This window comes from Lonchura striata, chromosome 10 (assembly GCF_050655825.1).
Source record: "Lonchura striata isolate lonStrDom1 chromosome 10, ASM5065582v1, whole genome shotgun sequence".
Taxonomy (NCBI): Eukaryota; Metazoa; Chordata; class Aves; order Passeriformes; family Estrildidae; genus Lonchura; species Lonchura striata.
In genome coordinates, this window is record NC_140712.1 from 10,365,750 (window position 1) to 10,385,815 (window position 20,066).

Here is a 20,066-nt window from a genome sequence, read left to right on the forward strand (position 1 = left end):
GAGCTAGTCTTGCTCACATGCTACCTGGCTTAGCAATTAGTCACTTATTTATGTACTTCATTAGATCATAGTCAGAGCAGCACAGTATTTGCTTCATGAGTGATTGTCTACCACTGCCAAACAGCTTCAATCTAGGTTCTGAAGCTCAGGTGAAATTCTACCTGGTAACAAACCACCTTATAACTCAGGAGGTACTGGCAGAATTCTATCTAGATTAAATATGTTGTTTCCAAACCAGTTTTCTTCCTACAAATGAGACCTCTTGGAGGTAGCATAGGTACTCTTCTCTTAGTGTTCTAATGCAGATTTTCTTGGCATTTGAGAAATCGTTGCCGTACAGCTGTGTACAGCTGTCTTTTTGCAACCAGGATCTGCCATGGTGTTTACAAGGCATCTGAAACTGATTGGGAGTGCTGTGCTGTGGCAATTGCCTGGTGAAAACACAGGAGAAAGTAGGTTTTCTGCAGCAGATCTTTTGCTTAGAGCCTTATCTAGAGCCTATACATGAACTTGGGAATGGAGAAGGTTGTTTTTGTGCAATGAATAGCACAGTCAACACATCATCTTTTACTCTTTTTGTCTGGGTTCAAGTGTAATGAAGCCCAAAATGCTGGCAAGAAAAAAAACACCTGTTTTGCTGTGCTTTAAAGTAAATGCATTCACCTGGCTGGGCTAGTTCCAGCATAATAATAATAGTTGTGTGGGTTTTATAAAGGATAAAACTAAATGTTGCAATGAACTGTTGCCAGTGACTATCTGGTTCTGAGGTTTAGAGCTCATGGTGGACACTTTATTGCTCTTTTCAGTGAAAATACCCTTAGGGACTTAGGACCAGGATAGTTAATATAAAGCAGGAACAGAAACGCATTTCCAGGCTTTTTCCTCAGACACTAACTCAGAAGTTACCAAGAGAAGATCCTCCTCATAGCTGCTTATCGGTGGTGTGGTTTTCACAGTGCCAGTATATCACTGTTACTGGCTCGGTTTCAGACCTCAGACTTTTAAGCAAACACTGTCAGGAACACGAATGACTTTCTAGTTGTCAGTATTTTTCCTGGAAGCAGATGGTCTTTCACCCAGCCAGTGAGTAGGCAGATGACAATTGTCTCTCGCATTTTCTTGTAGTGTCCGAGGGCAGCAGTTCGGGGTGCCTTAGTGCCCTCGTCTCGAAGAGCGGAGGGCTGGAAGAACTGAGATCGGCTCCGGTACAATGCGCCCATCACCCGGCTCTGGCCGCGGAGCCGCGGCAGCGGCACCTGCCCGGCCGCTCCTGCCGAGGAGGGTGCGCGGCCAGCCCGGAGCAGCGCTGCGCTCCCTGGCAGCCTCCGAACGCCGCTCCCGCGGCGCGGGGCCGGACGCGGGTGGGCACCTGCGCTCCCGGTCAGCGGGAGACCCGCGGGGCAGCCGCGAGCCGCGCCGGTGGGACCCTCGCATCCCCCGCGCGTCCGTGCAGCGGCGGCGCTGGCGGCGCGGTGCCCCGCGCGGCGTCCTGCGCTCCGCCTCGCAGGTTCCCCGCCGGGCATCGCGGCCGGGGCTCCGGCCCGCCGCGGGAGGGAAGCGCGGGCTGCGCGGGGCGGCCGGCAGGGGGCAGCAGCCGGCGCGCGGCTCCTGCGCGGGCGGCGGGCGGGAGCGAGGGGAGAGGCTGCGCTGAGCCCCGGAGCCGCCGGGAACCTGCTCGGGTCCTGCGGGGCTCCGGCACTCCCGGCCGAGGGCGCACCGCCTCCCATGCGCCGGGGGCCGCGCGGCTCTCAGCCCTCTCGCCCCCGAGAGCGCCTCGTCGCGGGGCGCCCGGACGGGACGCCGGCGCGGAGCGGTGAGGCAAGGCCCGGGAGGGCGGGCGCGCCAGGTGGGGCGGTGGGCGCCGTGCCGGGGCGCGGGCAGTGCGGGGCGGCGGTGCTCGGAGCCGGCGGAGCCCGAGGCCGCGGGGCTGCTCCGCGCCGGTGTGCGCTCGGAGCCGCGGCCCGCGGGCTCTCGCTGTGCCCGGCTGCGGGAGCGCCTTCGGCTCCGCTCCGCGGGACTTTTGCGCCGCGTGTTTTGGCCGCGTAAGTAGCCATTTCAAAACTGCTCTCCTCGCACGCTCGGTTTCCAGGAGCTGCATCCAGGGGCAGCGTAAGGAGCTGCTTCGTTTTGCCTGGGTGTCCCACCAGCAGCCGTAGCTGCACGTAGCCTGAGCCGAATCCAGCAGTTTGTACGGGAGAGGGATAGAACTGGATAACTCGCCGCACGAAGAACGCGTGTTGCAATTGTTCTTGCTTGGGGCCAGATCTTTTGGTCTAACTAAGCACAGTACGCAAAGCATGAACAGTGTTGGCGTTCGGTGTTTCTCTTCACTCTCCTGCCTCAGGCTTTGTTACTATCTCTCCTTTAATTCTCCCAACACTTGAGCTGTTTGTGCAAAGTTGTCAGGCTAGAGGGTATGTGCTGTAACTGAGGAGAATCTTGAAATGCCTTTTCTTCTCCAGCTGTGGCTTTACATTTTTGCAACTGTCAGTGTGTCCACACGTGTGTGTTTCACAGCTCTTGACACACTTGACATTAATTAATCGAAATTATTTTTTTCCAGATGCTAGATACATGAACAGTTTAGAGAGGCTGGCAGCAGTGAATCCTACAGGTTACTATGTTCTGTGGAAAAACTACTTCCTTTTGCCTCTTTTAATTTTTGTGCCTGATTCTGTATAGACTTTATAAGATGAATTATGCTTGATTTTTGCTCACTATCTCTGTGCTGTTTCAGAGCTGTGTACTTTCATTATTTGTCCACCTCAGCCGTTCCTTGTTTTAGGTTAAAGAATTCTTAGCTTTTTAGTCACCTTTCTTCTGTATCTCTTGTTAGTTTAATTTCTCATTTCTGTTTTTTTTTTTTTAATTTTTTCATAATTTTTTAAATCAAGGCATCAGCAAAACCGAGTTATATGCAAGATTTCAATACAACAGGGTTATATAAGGGCATGATGTCTACTAGCAGACATGACTGATAATTTGGTGCATCAATATTGTGAATAGTCATCAAACTAATAGAAGTATTTGTAACTTGATGTGTCACCTGTTGATAGATCATTGTGATTAATTTTTAAAATCAAAAACCACTGTCTAACACACTAGTAGCTCAATACAAGGGTATAAATTTATGGATTAAATAGTTGCCTGATGAGCTCTTAATATTCTGTCAGTCTGCTGTGCATGTTCTTCCTGTCTTCTGTGGCAAGAGCAGGAACAGAAAATAGCCCAAATCTGTCTGTTTACTGCTGTTTGTGGAACTGCCAATGCACTCTTAGAAAGCTGATCTACCAAGCTGTAGCTTGCCAACTTGGACTTCTTTCTGGTGTAAACTTTGTAGTAATCTACTGGTTGATGTGGTTTTCATCTATTCAGTATAATCAGGGATTTAAAATGAAACTGGATATTGCTGATATTCATTAGACACCTGCAATTCTTGATGCTTTCTTTTTCACCAGGGAACTCCATTTCCAGAGACTAGTGGGAGAATGGATTTAAGCAGACTAGGTGGAGAGATTGCCTTTAACAAGAAAAGTGCTGAAAAGTGAGCATTTTTAGCCAAGTTAGAAACATGAGGCCAGCTGGTATGGATTGTCATAGGGAGTCCTTGAAAGTGAGTATAGGCAGGAAATATGGATTATTTATCATTATTGTGTCCTGAACATAACTTACAGGTTTTATTTAGGAGCAGGGCTAACTCCATGTCTTGCTGCTGCTGATTTTAATCTGAAAAATCTCCATTGTAATTGAAGGAACAATTGATTCCTAACTCTCAGAAACACTTGGAGGTGTTGTATGGTGCAAGATTTCAGTCTTTCTGCATTTTATACAGCAGGTTCCTTCAGAACCCCAGCAGATTTAATTGTAGAAAATTAATTAGGTTGCTCCCAGGTAGTGATGGCTTTTATGATCTCAGTACAAAATCTTTGGTTATGCCGTAGGACAAACTGAGTAACTGTTAGAAATGTGCATTAAATGAAGGCTAAAAACAAAATAAGAAAGCAGAATCATCTTGAAGACTCATATTGGCCTCAGTGTGTGGCTCTGTGCACACAGTGACAACAGAAAAGCAGGGTTTCCACACTGTACTCTCAGTTCTCTATGATGTGACATCAGATGTGTGATATTCAGACTATTCACAGTGGCAGTTGTAATAAAAACAGAGGTGAAGTGCTGGTCAGACACTTAGTGGTACTTGGGATTTTCTTTTTTACTTTGAAAATCAGATTTATCATCTACAGTGCAGTCATTGCAGACACTTCTGTAGACATTAAATTCTATACAAGAGAAGTAAGGTTGGGTGGTTAAGCACTTAAAAAACCCAAGGAGCTCCAAAGTCAACCATGCATAAGCAATTTTAGCTGTGTCCCCTGTAGTGTTGTGTTATCATAACAAGCTTCAGGTTTGGAAGGTTGTTATTTTTTGCAAGTAGGAAAAAAAGTAAAAGAAAACTTACTGTGTCAAACCAACTTCTTAAAGAGTTTGGGCCTTGATAGTAGCCCTTTTACCCCAGTGTTGATAGGGAAAGCATTTTGTAGCTTTAAATTGTGAAATGCTTCCAGTGGCAACAGTGCTGCCTGAAGAACAGATTCTCTGACAAGCCTTGTTCCCTTGAGAAGGCACATATTAGTTAGTTAGTAGTTACTACTACATATCAGTAGTTCAGTTATTAGTTCTTTTGTTTTCAAACAGCAGCTCTACCTGAACTAAATGCAGTTTGGACCACGACTTGGGTAAATTATAAAGCTAATTAGGATATGAATATATGTGGTTCAATATGTGACCAGTGAACATGGTTGCATTGTTAGCAGGATACGTAACAATGTTTTGCATTACAATAGCTTGGTTTTTGTTCAGGATAGTTAGTACTTTACATAAAGTTCTGTTCATGTATATTAGATTTTTAGGAAGAATGCATAATTTAGTACTTAATTTAGAAGATTAATTAGAAGGATGTTAAGCAGATATAAAAAAATTTGATTAACAGAATGATCTGATGGACCTGATTTTGCCTTGTATCTTACTCTGTAAAAAGTAAGAGCTGAGACCATGTACTTTAGTGTTGCCTGGTAACTTTTTGTTAATTTTTGTTCTTTGTGTTAGTGACAATAACAGATTCAAATTCTGTAATTTAAACCAACCCAGTTTTCTCCTCCTGGAATGTTCTGTCCCACCCATTTTTCTCTTGGGGACTTGAGTGTCATGTCACAAATCAAATTTGTGTAACCCCTGCAGGGTTATGGCATTCCCAGAGATGGGTCAGTGTTCATAATTCTGGTTGCTGTTAAACAGTCAGCACTTGTCAGCACCATGTACTGACATCTGTTACATATTTTTTAAATGGTGGTACCAAGTGTTAAATGTGGGGCTTCTCCATAGGAGCTGTTCTGGCACTAGAAATGCAGATAGGATCTCAGTCCAGTCCTTGTGAGGGCAAGTAGCCCTGTGGGCTGCTGAGGTGATGGATGTGTGAGTTCCTGGAATGTGGGCTTCTGGTTTCAACACTCCACTGGCTGCTCTCTGCTGCTCATCGAGGCCATTGGCATCTTGCTTTATCTCTGAACTTCTTCCTCTAGCTGTGGACTAGGTATGGTAATTCCAGGATGTTGGTCAACTGTTAGATTTCCTGAAGATAGTTTGCATGCAAAGATACAAAAAAAAAAAGTCATTTGAATAAAAAATATTTATTGTACGTGAATAAACCCAAATTATGTACTATGTGCTTCATAGGTTTATTACTGTGTTTCTCTAAATCACAGCCTAAGGTCTTATTGCTATTTCACATCAGTCCTGTGCTGCTGCTACTACTTGGCATCTCACTTCAGTATTTATTTTGGTCCTGGTTTTGGAATTTCCCTTCACAGGAAGATTCCAGGCTCCTTATATGGAAAATTTTATTTTTAAAAATTTACTTTTTCCATCAGTTCTGTAGATTTTTTCCTCAGTAAATGCAAAAGCCACTATCTCTTTTATTTAAAGCTCTGGTCTAACAGCCAGTAAAGTCAAGGAAAAGGTTATCAGCATCTTCAATGTCTTTCAGATCAAGCCACTCCCACCTGATGTGCTCTTGTCATTGGAAAGCAGGACCACTGATTTCAGCCATGAGTTTCCAGTGTTTTCTTTGACACTACGAGAGTTAGTAACTTATTCTTTAACTTGACAAGCTCTACTTGTTGTATAGTTGGTTCCAGGAACTGGAGCCTTTGGAAGACTCTCTGGGTACCAGAAAAATATTTAACTTACAGGATTTGGTAGAGAAAATAAATCCCTTTGCAGAGGAGCTACTTGTTTGTAACTGTGATCCTTTATTCCCCTTCCTATAAGACTGCTATAAGCTCATGAGTTATATATAGCCATATATGATTAAAGGTAGAGAGAAATACAGAAAACTACCATTTTGTGAGTGATTTAACTTTGCGTACTTTGCTTTTTTCCTAAATCCAAGCTTCTTAAAATACCAACATTAATAAAGGAATAGTCCCTTTTAATAAATACAAGAGATAACTGCTGTGATAACAGAAATTCCAACTTTTGAACTTTCAACTTCTGAACTTTCTTTATCTTTGGCTGGGTTGTATTGACCTCTTTTGGTACCAAAATGAAGTTTAGCAGAGAGACCTGGTAGTGATCAGACTCTCCCAGTTTCTCTGCTGATGAACTGGCAGGGCTGATGCGACACCTTGGACCTGGCTTGCCCAGGAGGTGGGGCAAGGTCAGTCCTTCAGGACTGCATGGCCTGGTGAGATAAGAGAACAGGAGGAGAAGGCTTCCCAAAGTGAAGTGTTTGTTTGGAGCCTGAGTCTGAAACACTGATAGAAGTACTGTGGTTTCCTGCTTGTTCCCTTCTATGTGACTCATGATATCCGAGTTGGAATGTGTTTTCTTTGCTCTGGTTTTGGGAAAAGGATGGATAAAGAAGCCCTTTTTAAAAGTCCTTCTTCATGAAACCTGCTTCTTGGTGAAAAACATCTGTTGTGCTTGGCCTTGCTGGATCAGCACTTGGATATATGTGAGCATGGATACTACTCCCCCAGGAGAAAAACGTCACTTGGATACTTGACTATTGTATGACTAAAATCTGTAATCCTGAATCAGGCGGATTCCCCTGATACTCCCTTTGGATTAGCTGCAGAGAAGTGCATGGAAGGACAAACCTATCTGTAAATGGCAAATTCAGCAAAACCATTGACACTAATCTGAGAGTAAATGTTTACTTGGAAAGCATTCAGATATCCTGGATTTTTTTTTCCACAGTAAAGATGATTGCTGTAGTCCTGACTTGGTAACATCAAATCATTAGTTGGTTGTGCATTATACTTACATTTTTGTTTGGTTATTTTTATCTAAAACATGTAGTTTCTACGAAAGTAAAAAAAAAAAAATTTTTTTGCTTATCAGATTGGCAAAGAGAAGCAAGAGTCTGTCCAATCCCACCCTGCATAATTACAATAAAATGTCATCCCATGACACAAGCTGCCCAAAAGAGTGATAAATTGTATGGAGTGGATGCAATTACTTAATCTGGCAGAAATGAAAGCTGTCTCATTTTCTTGTAGTTCTGTGGAGCTGCATTCAGAAGCTGGGGAAGTGAGTGGGGAATAGTGGGCAAACTTTCTTGCTGATTTTCAGGGGCTCTATGTGAAATTGAAGCACTTTACTAAACCAGCATAAGAATAAGGATTTAAAAGAATAGAGTGGGTTAACCATTAACTTCTAGTATTGTTCAGTTTTGTTGGCCCAGGAAATGCTGTTCATGCATTGAAACACAGGGGTTAAGGCAGGATGTTAGTTTTGATTTTTTTGTAGTGATAAGCAGCCATTAAAAATGTAATTTATTATACTTCTTCTTCGTGCATTACTTGTAGTATTAATACATATTGTACACTGAAAAGATTGTCTATTTTTTAATTTTTTTCTTACTGCCCCCCTTCAGTTCAGAAATTTGCTTAGATTAAGGCAATTGGAGTACTTTCGTTTCAGTGTTGCAGGATCAGGTTCAGATTTATTATATAGGCACTCACAATGCTGCTGTAATTAATTAATCAATTGTCATCAATCTGTGCCTTCTTCCTGTGTTTGTTGCTGGCCAATTCATCACACCATGGCTGAATGCAGTGATAGTTAAGAGCATGTTCAAAATTTAAATAATAATAACTCAGAATTATTTTAAACAAGAAACAATCCTTCAAAACAATGCAGCTTTGAATCATGAGGGCATGAATGCCCAAAATATCTTTGTTGCTTTCATACTATTAAAATTGGACATAAACGATCATTTTCTGATTTCTTTTGAACCTTAGAGCTTGTGATTTAGTTGTGATTGTTTCTACTGCTTTGAAATGGGAATGGGGGAGAAACTGTTTCCAAATGTAGCTTCCTGGCATTGGAAGATTTAGAAAGGTGGGGTTTATTTCTGCTTTTTGTTTTGCTGTTTTCCTAAAGTTATGTTAGAAGGGCTTTTCAAAACTCTGGGCTATGCAAAATGCCTGTTTCCTCAGACCATACAGATGTTATGTTAAAACAGGGAGCACAGTGTGAAGCAGTGCCCAGAGTGATCCCATTCCAGTTGCATTCCTTTCAGCAAGTCTTCACCTATCTCCAACAGTGAGCACTTTAGAAGATTAAAAGTCACTATATAAGACTGCCTGACTCTAAGCAGTTTGTGCAGCAGCAGTAGACTCTGATTAAAAAACCCCAAATCCCCAAAAGACAGCATATGAAATTTGGTCACACATTTTTAAAAGAGCACTCTATCACCTCTGGCATACAGATTTTATAAGGCAGCAAACGAAGTCCACAGTGCTGGAGGAGTTACTTGGTTTCCTTTGTCAGTGTTTTGTAATAGGCTGTTCTTGTTGTCATGCAGATTCAAGAAGTCTTACATTCACATTTTCAGTCCCTGTTTTCTAGTTTGCAGACACATGGGAAGCACTGAGTGATGTCGGGTGAGGGTCAGTGTGCTGTAATAACTTGCCCTCAAGCACAAATAAGCTCAGGCTCTACTGCCAAGAGATGACCTTTGATTTCTTTTTACCTGATGCAATATGGGCCCTATTCACTCTGCTTAGGCCAAGTCCACTTGAATAGATTTTCTTGAGCAGGAATGGTTATGAAAGTCCCAAACTTGGTCTGAGGGTGGCAGAGATTTCTGGATTGTAGATGACTTTGATACACTGAATTAGATTTGGCTGTTATTGTGGTCAGAAGAGAGAAGTGACTTCATTGTGACTAGCACAGCTGCCAACTCTGAAACTACACTATGAAGTACACTTTCTAAGCTGCATCTGATTTACAGGGATAGTGAGCAAAGTTAAAACTTTTGTTATATACAGACAAAAGGTATTCTTATACCTTAATCTGAAATGTCAGTGACTGTAGATAGAGCCAAAAGGCTGGATATGCTGTCAGTGAGTGGACCTGTATTGTGGTAGTCACACCTCCCCCTCTTGGTATCCTCCTCAGCTGCTATATTGTTAAACTGTGAGGTACAGGGTCTAAGTATAATATTTTTGCTCAAACTGCTGTGTTACAAGTATTTTGGGGCTACCTTATTCTGAATAGTGTATGGCTAAATGGGGAGACAGGATGGAGTCACCTCTTTACTATGCAGTTACTAACTGTACTGATGGTTTCCACCGCTCTGTTAAAAAGGGGTTTTCTTTAACCTACCTTTCTCTGCAAGCCCATACAGGAATTACAGGGAAGTATGGTATTTCTTACTGGTTTTTCTCTTCAACCCTTCTGGCTTTTGCAGGTATAAGTGTGGGTACTTGTGTGCATTAGCTCTGGTGAATGACTTTTCAAGTAGCAAAGCTGATTCAGTTCTTTCAAAGTCAGACTACAATCACGTCTTACTCCTGCTCTCTAAGCAAACTACTATTGGAAGCAGTATCAAGTTTACTTATAGGCTGAGAAAAACTCAAGACTAGAACCTGATCTGGAAAAGATGACTGGAAGTCAAAAAGGCATCTTCCTGACTTGTTTAGGTTTTTTTAATAATGCTACTGGCAAGGGTGACAGGGGCTGTTGGTGATTCTGCAAGGTTGGATCTTTTATCTGTCAACCATAAACTCATTCTTCACAGACCACTGGATGGCATCTTCATAAATTTCCTAATAGGGAGATTTTGATTTGCAGCTGGTGAAAGGTTTCAATTTCTCTGTTCACTGAATGATAGCCCAAAATTCCTTGAATAAGTTATTATCTTTGTGTTTTTTGTCAAGGACTGGTATCTCCTGTAGGAGTGTAACTGTTCGTGCAGTTTACACTAAATGGACTGAAATACTAACTGTCATGTAGACCACCAGAGCACATGAGGCATAGCAGCAAGACAAGATTTGTAGGATGTCTAAAATCCCTTTCAAGCTGACAGGATAAGAATAAACAGCTCTCTCTCCCAACACTTAAAGGATCTTGCAGTTCAACTTTAAAATGCAGGAGGCTGAAGGGTTCACCACATGGAGGTTATGATTGATACAAGCATTAGGATATTTCGGGAACCTGAACCATATAAGGACTTCAGAAAAATGATATTCAGTCTTGGCATCAGTCTTGGGGGTAGAACTGAAAATCTAAATTGTTTCTATATTTCTGAACATGGAGATTGTACATTTCTTCAGCTGTCACTAATCATGCTGAATCTTAATTTTCTCTTTCTTGAAAATACACTAGGATAGTGTTGTTTGTCATCTTTACTAATTAAAGCTTAGTAACTTAGTTTTTTCCCCATTTTTCTCCATTAACATCTTCTCATAGAAAAGAGACTCACCTCTGCAAATGTACCCCTTTAAGTGGTAAAGGCTTGGCAGCACAATTGGCATTTGATGCTACTATCTTGGTTGCCAGTCCAGTTTTGGAACTGAACTATTTGTAAGATTCTATATATATCCAGCCCAACAGATAAACATATTGAATGTCTGTGTTGTTGTGCTGGAGACCTCAACTAAATTTTATTGTGGATGAAAGCTAAATAGAACTCTGTGAAACAGCTCTTCAGTGTGTTCTCTGAGTCATCCCTGTATTTACTTGCATTCAGAATTTAATATTTGCAAAAGATGTACAAGATAATTTACTGCCATTCTTCCAGCTGGCTGTCAGAATTCCATTGATAGTTTATTGTTTCATGTTGGGTTGAAGTTCTCTGGTATTCTATTTTAAAATGATGAAAAAAATACTTAATTTCACAGTGCTCTTGCAAGATCCCTTATTAGACCTATTATTCATCATTATGTAGAATCATAAAAGAAAACAATAAATCTTCAAATTCCATTGTTTCATTTCCGTACCAGTATGTGGGAAGCCTCACATCAGAGAGAATTTTAATCAGAAATAAATTAGAATCTCATCATTCTTATAGTATTATTTAATAACAACATAATTTAGACAATCTTGCACAACTCATTCATTTCAAGATGTTTCAGGAATCTAGACTCTGAAATGCACAATGAAGATGTAAGCTATACAGTGAGCTGTTTTTCTCTCTATGATCTAGGAGTTTTCTATACTTCCTCTTAAAAAACAAAACACCTAAGTCTTAGTATATGCCATTTCCTTGATGTGAACAGTTGATTTTTTTTTATGCTTTATTGAGCAAAGGCATGTTCAGCAGTTACCAGGATGACACAATAATCTCAGTGCTGTTTATTTTGGACATGTGTCATTTATTTTTTAGTGGTCCCATATTCCCACATGGGTACCCGAGAAGTTCTACATCCTTGTGTCTGGCCTCTGGTCAGTTGAAGCCTTTTGTTGCTCTCACATACTGAAACTATTTAGTAAGTATTTAGTGCCCAAATGACCCCAAATGCTAGAGGACAAGGTGTTGTTTGAATGTTTAGGATGGTGCCCCTGTGCCACTCCATGCCCCAGTACAGCACAGCCAAGCTGTTGCTCAGCTTTTTCATAACAGCTGAGTTGAACACAGCTGATTGAAGTGAAGCCCAAGTCATGTAGGAATTGCATGATAGAAAAGAGAAATCTCTTCTTTTTTTGCCAAAATAACAGTTTGCTGACTGCAGAAGAGGACTTTCATCATATTTAGAGTCTATTATGAAAGCCTCGGTCACTTTTTCTTGGACATTTGTTAGTAGAAAATGTCTGTCACTGGGTACCTGTGGTGTTTTTCTTCCAGTTTTGGCAGTATTGAAATGTATGTTAAAACACTTGTCCTTGAAAACTTGAGTAGGAAAGGATTTGATGAGTAATTTTGGGATGTGTTCCCACATTAATCTCCATTAGAGAAAGTACAGGAGTCAGTGGTCTGCAGTGCAGTTCTGCATTGGAACACTGGGCATAGTCCTTGGGTTACCAGGACATTGTTCAGGGGAGAGAGACAAGCTGGGTTGTGGCCTGGCCATTTATATCCATTTATAAATGTATTTTATTTCTAAGAGTATGGACTAATAAACTGCCACTGAATTGTCTTGCTTTTACCTCTACAAACAAATAGGTTTTGGTTGGGTTTCTTTGGGGTTTTTTCCCCTGATTTTTCTTCTGTGTCAAAGACAAATTCAGTCTTGAGGGAATGCCAGCCTTCCTTTAGAATGCTTAACCCAAGGCAGAGAGCTGCATAACAGCCAGGGAAATCTCTGAAGTTCCCCAGAAATGGTTTTTATCCCATTTTATAGTTTAGTATATCAAGAATAATGCTATAGAAGCCCTTGGAGTCACTGTAGCTGAAGTTTGAAATTGAATCCCAAGGATGTTCCTTCTAATTTCAATAGAATGCCTGTGTTGTATTTATAGGTACATGTTCCAGTTAGTAACTGTTCCTCTGCATAGAGTTTAACTTTAGAAAATTAAACATCTCTGATGATAGTGGGTATGAATAGCTGCCCAGAAGAGAAATACTGAGTCATTCTTGATAAGTCTGTTTTCTCTGGTAACTGGGAGATGCAAAGTGATCTCCTCCAAGGACTAAGAAGGCTCAGTTTAGCCATTAGAGATTGGCTAACAAGTTTAAAAGAGGTTTGGTTTGACTTTGCAGTGTTCCTTGTTCCTGTACTGAAACACTTCTGTCCTTATCTGCTGTGGATAATATAGGAATATTTCCATAAAGCATTGTTATTTGGAGGTATTACTTATGCAGAGAGATGGTTCCCACTGATACAGCAAAGAAAATATTTCATTTCTGAATAAGCAAGCAAAGATTACAAGTCCACATCTCACACTGTCTTCTATTTTGTGTTCTGACACTGGTCACACCTCAGAAATCATGTCCATAGAACAGAAGGAACTTTGTAAAAGTTAATATTTTGAAATTGTAGGTGCTCAGGAAATATGATGGGGAGAAATTTTTTTAATTAAAAAAATAAAATATGAGGACTGTGATATATTTAAACCTGCTGCTTAATTCCTTCCTTAGGAAGTCACAGCTATGAAATTCAGGATTTTTATATTGTCACAAATGTTTCTGTGAGTTCACAAGAGGAATTGTTGACTCCTTTTACTTCCCTGTTATTGTGAATCAGCTATAATTTATGGAAAGGGTAGTTTACATCAGTTTTTCTATTTGTGTTGGAGCAATGCAGAGAGTTAATTGTGGTAGGTTAATGACACACACATGTATTTATTTACCAGTAAATGAAATATTTCTTTCGGAGGGTACATTAGCAACAGGAACACTTGTTCTTCACCTATAAATGATGTTGAATGTTGCCTAATACTTTAAAATTATTCTCTGAGGCACAGCTTCCTATATTTTGTCCTTTCTTTTACTACATGGAGGATATTGATGCTTAGGCATGTATTTACAGTTTCTTGAACACCATTCTCGTGGGAAGCAGTTTAAAAAAAAGGAGAAAAAAGGACTTGTGTCTGATAGACAGACATTCTTATTAAACAGATTGGTGAAAATCATGTTTCCTTTTTGCAAAAGGAAGGTATCTTCTAGCTTCACAATAATTATGTAATACACATTATTTTTACATAATGAGAGGGGTGTCTGCCAGCTGCATTACTAAGAAATAGCTGATTATACTCCTGAAATATGTTGTGTTTTACTTTCCTTGTACATGTGCCTTCAATTAGCTTTGCTGAAATATTTGTTTTCTTTGACCTTTTTAAACAGGGTGTGTTACAACTCTCTGAGTGGAGCTGGTGGGTCCTTGATTTTCATGCAAAAGACAGGAGGTCCTCTGAACCACCAGTTAAATGCTGTTGGGAGCCTGTGTTTTGAAGGCAGACTAGGAAAAGTTTCTAACTTTCAGCCTTTCTTCAATTCTGAAAATGGCCTTCATTAAAGAAGGTTCAAGATTAAATTTTCTTTTTCTCTTCTGAAAAGAACATACAGAAAGTTAATTTTCTTTCACATACGTACAGGTAAAGAAATCGGTATGGCTAACAGGGGCTCTAAGAAATTTCCATTATTCCTAGTTGTTCTGAAATGCAGTTAGATGCCTTGCAATATCAGTCTCATGAAGACTTTTATTAAATAAATAGATTTGTAGACTGACATTTCATTTATAATCCTTCTCTCAGTTATTTCCATCAAGGGCATTCTAACTACCAGTCACAGCAGACAGTTTTACCTGAGTTTCCACAAAATGGAGTGGGTGTCAAAATAGTACCTGAACCAAATCTAAAGCACCACTCCACCTACTTACACTTAGAAAAGTATTTAGATCAGGAACTTGTTGAAAACAAATTTGTGCTGTTACTGCTCATTTTGTAGGCAAGACTCTCAATGTTCAACCATAGCAGTGTTCACACAGATATGTTTCTGTGTTTCTGTTACATTGCTTTTAATAGCAATGAGGGATTCACCTTTTTTGTATCAGTGCTTATAGAGATTTCAGGTATTTCTACCTGACTTTTTAGGCTGTTCAATGTTATTTTTTTTCCATATCTTTCTACATCAGTAATCAGATAAGTGTTGATCGGGATTATTGAATGGTTAAAAAAGATTGTTTAATGAAAAGGATTTTCTTACATGTTCAGCCCCTTCTACATTCTTGATTTGGAAGATTCAGATTGCAGCAAAAAGCTCTTCACAAGGAAAGGAAAATTCATTAAAATTCATGCAATGTGGTTTGTTAGAAGAGGTAATGATTTCTAATATCTAGAGCTGTGATAGCTTTCATGGTTTTCAAATGCTAAAACTGCTAGAACCTTTCAGTTCTCTGAGGTGGTTAAGTGTGGAACAGGGAGTTCTTAATTGTTGCGTGTGCAATGAGTGTTAGTGGATCTGTGGGAAAGGGAATATTCAGCCACATGTACACAGCACAAGTGGAATATGCCAGTTGAACATTGAGTAAGGTCTTTCATATGGGAACAGAACTGCTCAGTCTCTGCACACTTTGAATCTTCGAATTTGTCTTATATAGGGTCTTTCTAGTTGGTTCTGCACTAGCTATCCCCAACAGTTATGACAAGAATTGAAATTCTTTAAACCAGTGAATGGTGACAAGCTGGTGTCAAGATTCTTACAGTACCTCTTTAGACAGAGAAGGGAAGGTAAAAAAACAATCACCATGTGGTGGTTAAGCACAGTTCTGAAACTAATTTCAGGGATGTACAAAATTGCACAACCTATCACTTTAAAACCTTGAAATGAACTTAAGATAGGTTTGCAATTGTTTCCACACAATTGCATCCCAAAAATCTCTTTGTCTATTTGGAGGGTAATGTGATCTCAATTTTGTGATTCATTTTATGTTTTGCATAATTGTCCTTTGCCTGGAAACTGCACATGAGAATTTTACATGCAGCAAGCTTTTGTGAGAATTATCTAATACTTTCAAAAGGTAAAAAGGGGATAAAATCAGACTAACAAAGGAATTTTGGTGCAGCCTGAATCTTCAGAAAGTATCATTCTTCTGGGTTATTATTTCAAAGATGTAAAAAAGAGCAACTAATTCAGTTTTTCTGACACTCGATTTTGTGTTTTCTGTACTCTTTTTAAAGTTTGGTAAGTCTGAACTCCACATAAACTATCTTTTCAGAGTTTGCTGATTGTAAATCATGTTAGAATTAGTAATTAGTTTGCCACAGCTATTCCAGTGTGTTTTCTTTGCAATTGAACTGGGTGTCAATTAACTAACTATATGTCATATTTTATACCACAACAATATACTTTAATTGATTATCAGACCTATGGTCTTAAGTCCATATTTAGGCCAGTTATTGAGTTCAAGAAGACATTAGTAGGAGTTTTTAGGCCAGGGTCATTATTTTAATCCTTCCAGTTTTATGGTATTTATTACTAATGCACATTCATCAAATATAGAATGTGTTGTGAACAAAGATTAAGAAAAATTAAATGAAACAAATCCTACTACTCAAATTTGAATGCAGCTCATGACCTATAAGCATGCACTTTTCTGCTTCTCCCCTTTACTTACAAGATTAATGTCTGATCTTGTTTGGTCTTAAATTATATATTCTTCAAGAGAGATGGAAGCAAATTTTTTGCATTGTGGAATCCTCCAGAATGACTACGTTTTTAAAAGCCAAAATTTGCATTTTATGAATGGATATTTTTGGACATTGTTGTGTATAGTTACTGTTGGATTCTGCCACCTTTGCCTCCTAGATTTTCAGAGAGCAATTAGATGCTATAGGGTCGGATGCAGACTAATCGAGTTACATGGTTCTTCTGCTGAAATCCAGCCAAATGAGCTGAATTTGCTCTCGGAGAAGCGAAACATTTGCTGAATTACAGCTCTAGAAAAGGGACCAAACTCCTGAGCAGCCCAGGGTGGCTCTGGGCTCTCTGTTACTGCTCTGTTAGGCTTGGGTGCCCTGTGGCAGCCGGGAAGGGCTCCCGGGGAGCAGCACTGGGGCACCCAGCGAGCCCCAAGCATGGCTCAGACACAGCTCAGGGCTTTTGGTGTTTGTGGGGCACTTACTGATCTCTGTGTGTGAGATTTCAGGCAAAGAAGTGAAAACTGGGTCTTGATCAAGCTTACATTGGAGACAGGCACTGAGCTTTCTTGGACTGTGGTAGTTCTGGGCACAGCCAGAAGGAGAACCTGAAAGTTCTCAAAGCATTTAAAATGAAAAAGAAAGGTACCTGCAGGGTTAGGTGGAGCAACTTGCCGTTTTTGTTTAAATAAAATGTTTTCTTCATGTAAGTATCAGAACTTTTCATCAGATCTAATGCTAGATTTCTCTTTTATGCAGCTTTCAGAGACAAGTGTATGTTTTAATACAGTTAATGAATATTTGAAGAGATTAAAACTCTGGTAGTAAGTGTCAACAGCTGCAGTTCAAGCTGTTGGATGTATGCACAAATTATGTAGCTAGATAAACCTGGCAAACTGTGAGTGCTTTATCAAAGTCTTGCAAATGTAGTGAATTTTGGATGCAATCCAAAGGACTTGCAACGAACATGATTTAATAGATTTGAACAACTAAACCAACACTATACTTTACAGATGTGCAAGGCAGCAGATTCAAAGGCAGTGATTCTCTTTAAAACATTTCTAGATATTCTTTATTTATGATTACCCCCCCACCCAAAGCCAAACAAACAAGCAAAAAGCCCCTAAAAAATCAAAACCAAACTAAAACCAACCAACCAAACCGAAACCAAAATGAGAATTTTTCCTGGCAGTGAAAACATGATTTTGAACAATGCTCAATTTTCATACCTGCTTCCAGTTGCTATTGTCAGTAGCTGGCAAGATACATAATCTGACCAAAAAGATAAATACTGAGGGAAAATGAAGTTGCCTTCATACATATGTGACTCACCAATGTGGAAGAGGCTAAAAGCTCAGAGCACTTCTGAACTTGGTTGGGTTACTGTCTGTTTCTATAAGATAAATCTCACATTCCTGTTGTGAGTTAACATAGAGGGGCTTGGATTGATTAAGTAGGTCCTGTAGATGCTCAGATGTTCAGAAATTTCTGTTACAGCTAATACAAAGATGCAGATGTATGTGTTGACAGGACTTACAAGAAGTATGGATTGATGCTAAAATGACATAGGAATTCATGGAAGTGAAATACCATCCACTCTCAATGCACAAAGGGCACAGTCACATGAAAAACCACGTGTGAGTAGTCCCATGATAATTTAGAGGTGGGGATAACATTGGCTTGCTGCAAAATTTCAAACCTCTTAGTAGGAAGACATTTCTTGAAGTTAATTAGCTGAAGGGTAATGCTTATCTTTGATTTCTCAGAAGATCTTTCTTCCTATTTTCTTAACTTTCTGTGTCTGTGCTGTCTGTCCAGATAATTCTGTGTATTGTGTCATTAACTCTCTGAGAAATTGTTTTTTGTCCTTATCAGCAAATTTCTGTGATTGCCTATGAGCCTATTAGATTAGGTTTTTTACTGGCCATCCCCACCCATTTTTTTTTATTTTCTAATGGTGTGAGAAAGAGTCTGGGTAAATGTCAGTAAATATCAAGGGATGGTTATGATTGGCTCATTGCAGTAGGCTAACTGCTGAGACAGCAGCAGCAGTTGGAAGGTGTTACAAGCACTCACCTGCAGTGTGAAAGGGGAGGAGACTTTAAGCAGAGTCCTTTAATAATTTGTGACCTAATGCAGAATTTATTACATGCAATGAATCACTTCTCCCTTTCATTGTCACCCCTTGGTTCTGGAGAGGTTTATATTCTATCCCATCCTGTGAGCTTGTTGGTTGGTTTAGCTGAGTGGTTTTCTGGGAGGGTGTGTTTTTGTTGTTTTTTTTTTTCCCCTCTACCCAGTTTCAATCAAAATAGATCAATCTTGTTTTCATCCAGCTTGGAAGTGAAATAGGGAACATTGCTGAAAGTCAAATGTTCTAATGCAGTGGAGAAAGCCTTTTTGACTCTGTGAAGTAGAAGACTGTGGGTTGTTCCAGTTAAGAAATTAATATATATTCTGCTGTATGCAGGGTTACTAGAGTTTTTGCTAGAAAGATCTATAGTGCTTTTCAGCCCCTTCTGGGAAGGCAGTTTGACTTTTACAATGCAAGACTTATTGAACACAAGTACACTTCATCAGGCTTTTGAAAGTTTCCCTGCCAAATCCGTGTTATTCAATCCCAGTGTTAACTGTATAGCCATTTCAGGTATTCATTTTGCCCTGGATCTTCTGGAGGGAAAATGATTGTCACATTTGCACATTTTCATATCAAAGACACCACTGCCAAAATGACATGCCTTTCAGTAGGCTGTAAGCACCTAAGCTCTTAAAGTCACTTAAATATTTAGCAGTTTTTACACTATGTGCTACAAATGATATTTCAAAAGAAATGCATCTATGAGTTGTGGTAAGAGGTGTTTTGCAAAAGGCATTGAAATGCAGCTGAAAGTAGAGTTAGTTATGCAGCCTGCCATTGACAATGAAGATACAAATGAACTGAAAAAATTGAAAACACATGCATGGACTTTAGGCGCTGTTTTTAAGAACAGTCTCCAGAAACACTCTGGTCCTTCTCTTGTTTCTTTGCAAAACTAGATCTATTGTATTATCTTTCCTGTTTTTCAAATGAGGTGCAGTTTATAGAAGGGATTAGTGGAGTGTACATTGCTTTTTCAATGTTTTTGTATCCCATAGCAGGGTTCTTTTCAGACTGTGTCACTCCATACAAGGTTGTTGGATGAAAAGATTATTATGGAGTGAAAAATCTGAGAGTACATCTGGAAAAAACCCAAGATGATAAGAATACGAAACCATGTTGGTTACAATCCATGTTATAGACAGATCCTCCATCTTCAATAAGTGATATAAACAACTATTGTACCTCAGTATGCCTGGTAGTTAAGAGTCAGGTAGTAGGCAGCGAGACATTTATTTCCTTCTCAGTTCAGAATTAGTAAATGCTGTGTTAGGGGATCTGTCTGGTGGTGGTGCTGGATGTGTAGACTTGTCTGATGTTTAAAGGAATGCAGCTTTTACTGAAAGTGCTAAAATCTCAAATGGTGTGAATTGTTGCAGGAGATCCAGACTAAAAATCTGTTTTCAGAAGTGCTTCCCATCTTACAACAAGCCAATTTTACAGTGTTAAGTAGTGAAAATGGTGAAGAAGTTGGAGAAAACCTCCGAGATCTACTGACAACTGTGAAGCTGCAGGGGAGGATGAAGTTTAGCTCAGCCTTAGTGCTTTCTTCCTCAGGACTAACTCA

The 20,066-nt window shown here is 40.0% G+C and overlaps 1 protein-coding gene across 3 annotated transcripts in view; it reads left to right on the plus strand.

Annotated features, from left to right (window-relative positions):
- Positions 1 to 1,064: 1,064 nt before the first annotated feature.
- THSD4 (thrombospondin type 1 domain containing 4) overlaps positions 1,065 to 20,066 on the plus strand; it is a 241,699-nt gene continuing 222,697 nt past the window's right edge. The window contains exon 1 of one of the 3 annotated variants that reach the window (XM_077785884.2): positions 1,065 to 1,083. The gene's annotated coding sequence lies outside the window, so the exon portion shown is untranslated. Of the gene's footprint in view, positions 1,084 to 1,649; positions 1,814 to 1,913; positions 2,043 to 20,066 lie in introns of those variants that run through there. The other 2 variants (XM_085588694.1, XM_085588695.1) reach the window with 2 other exon arrangements.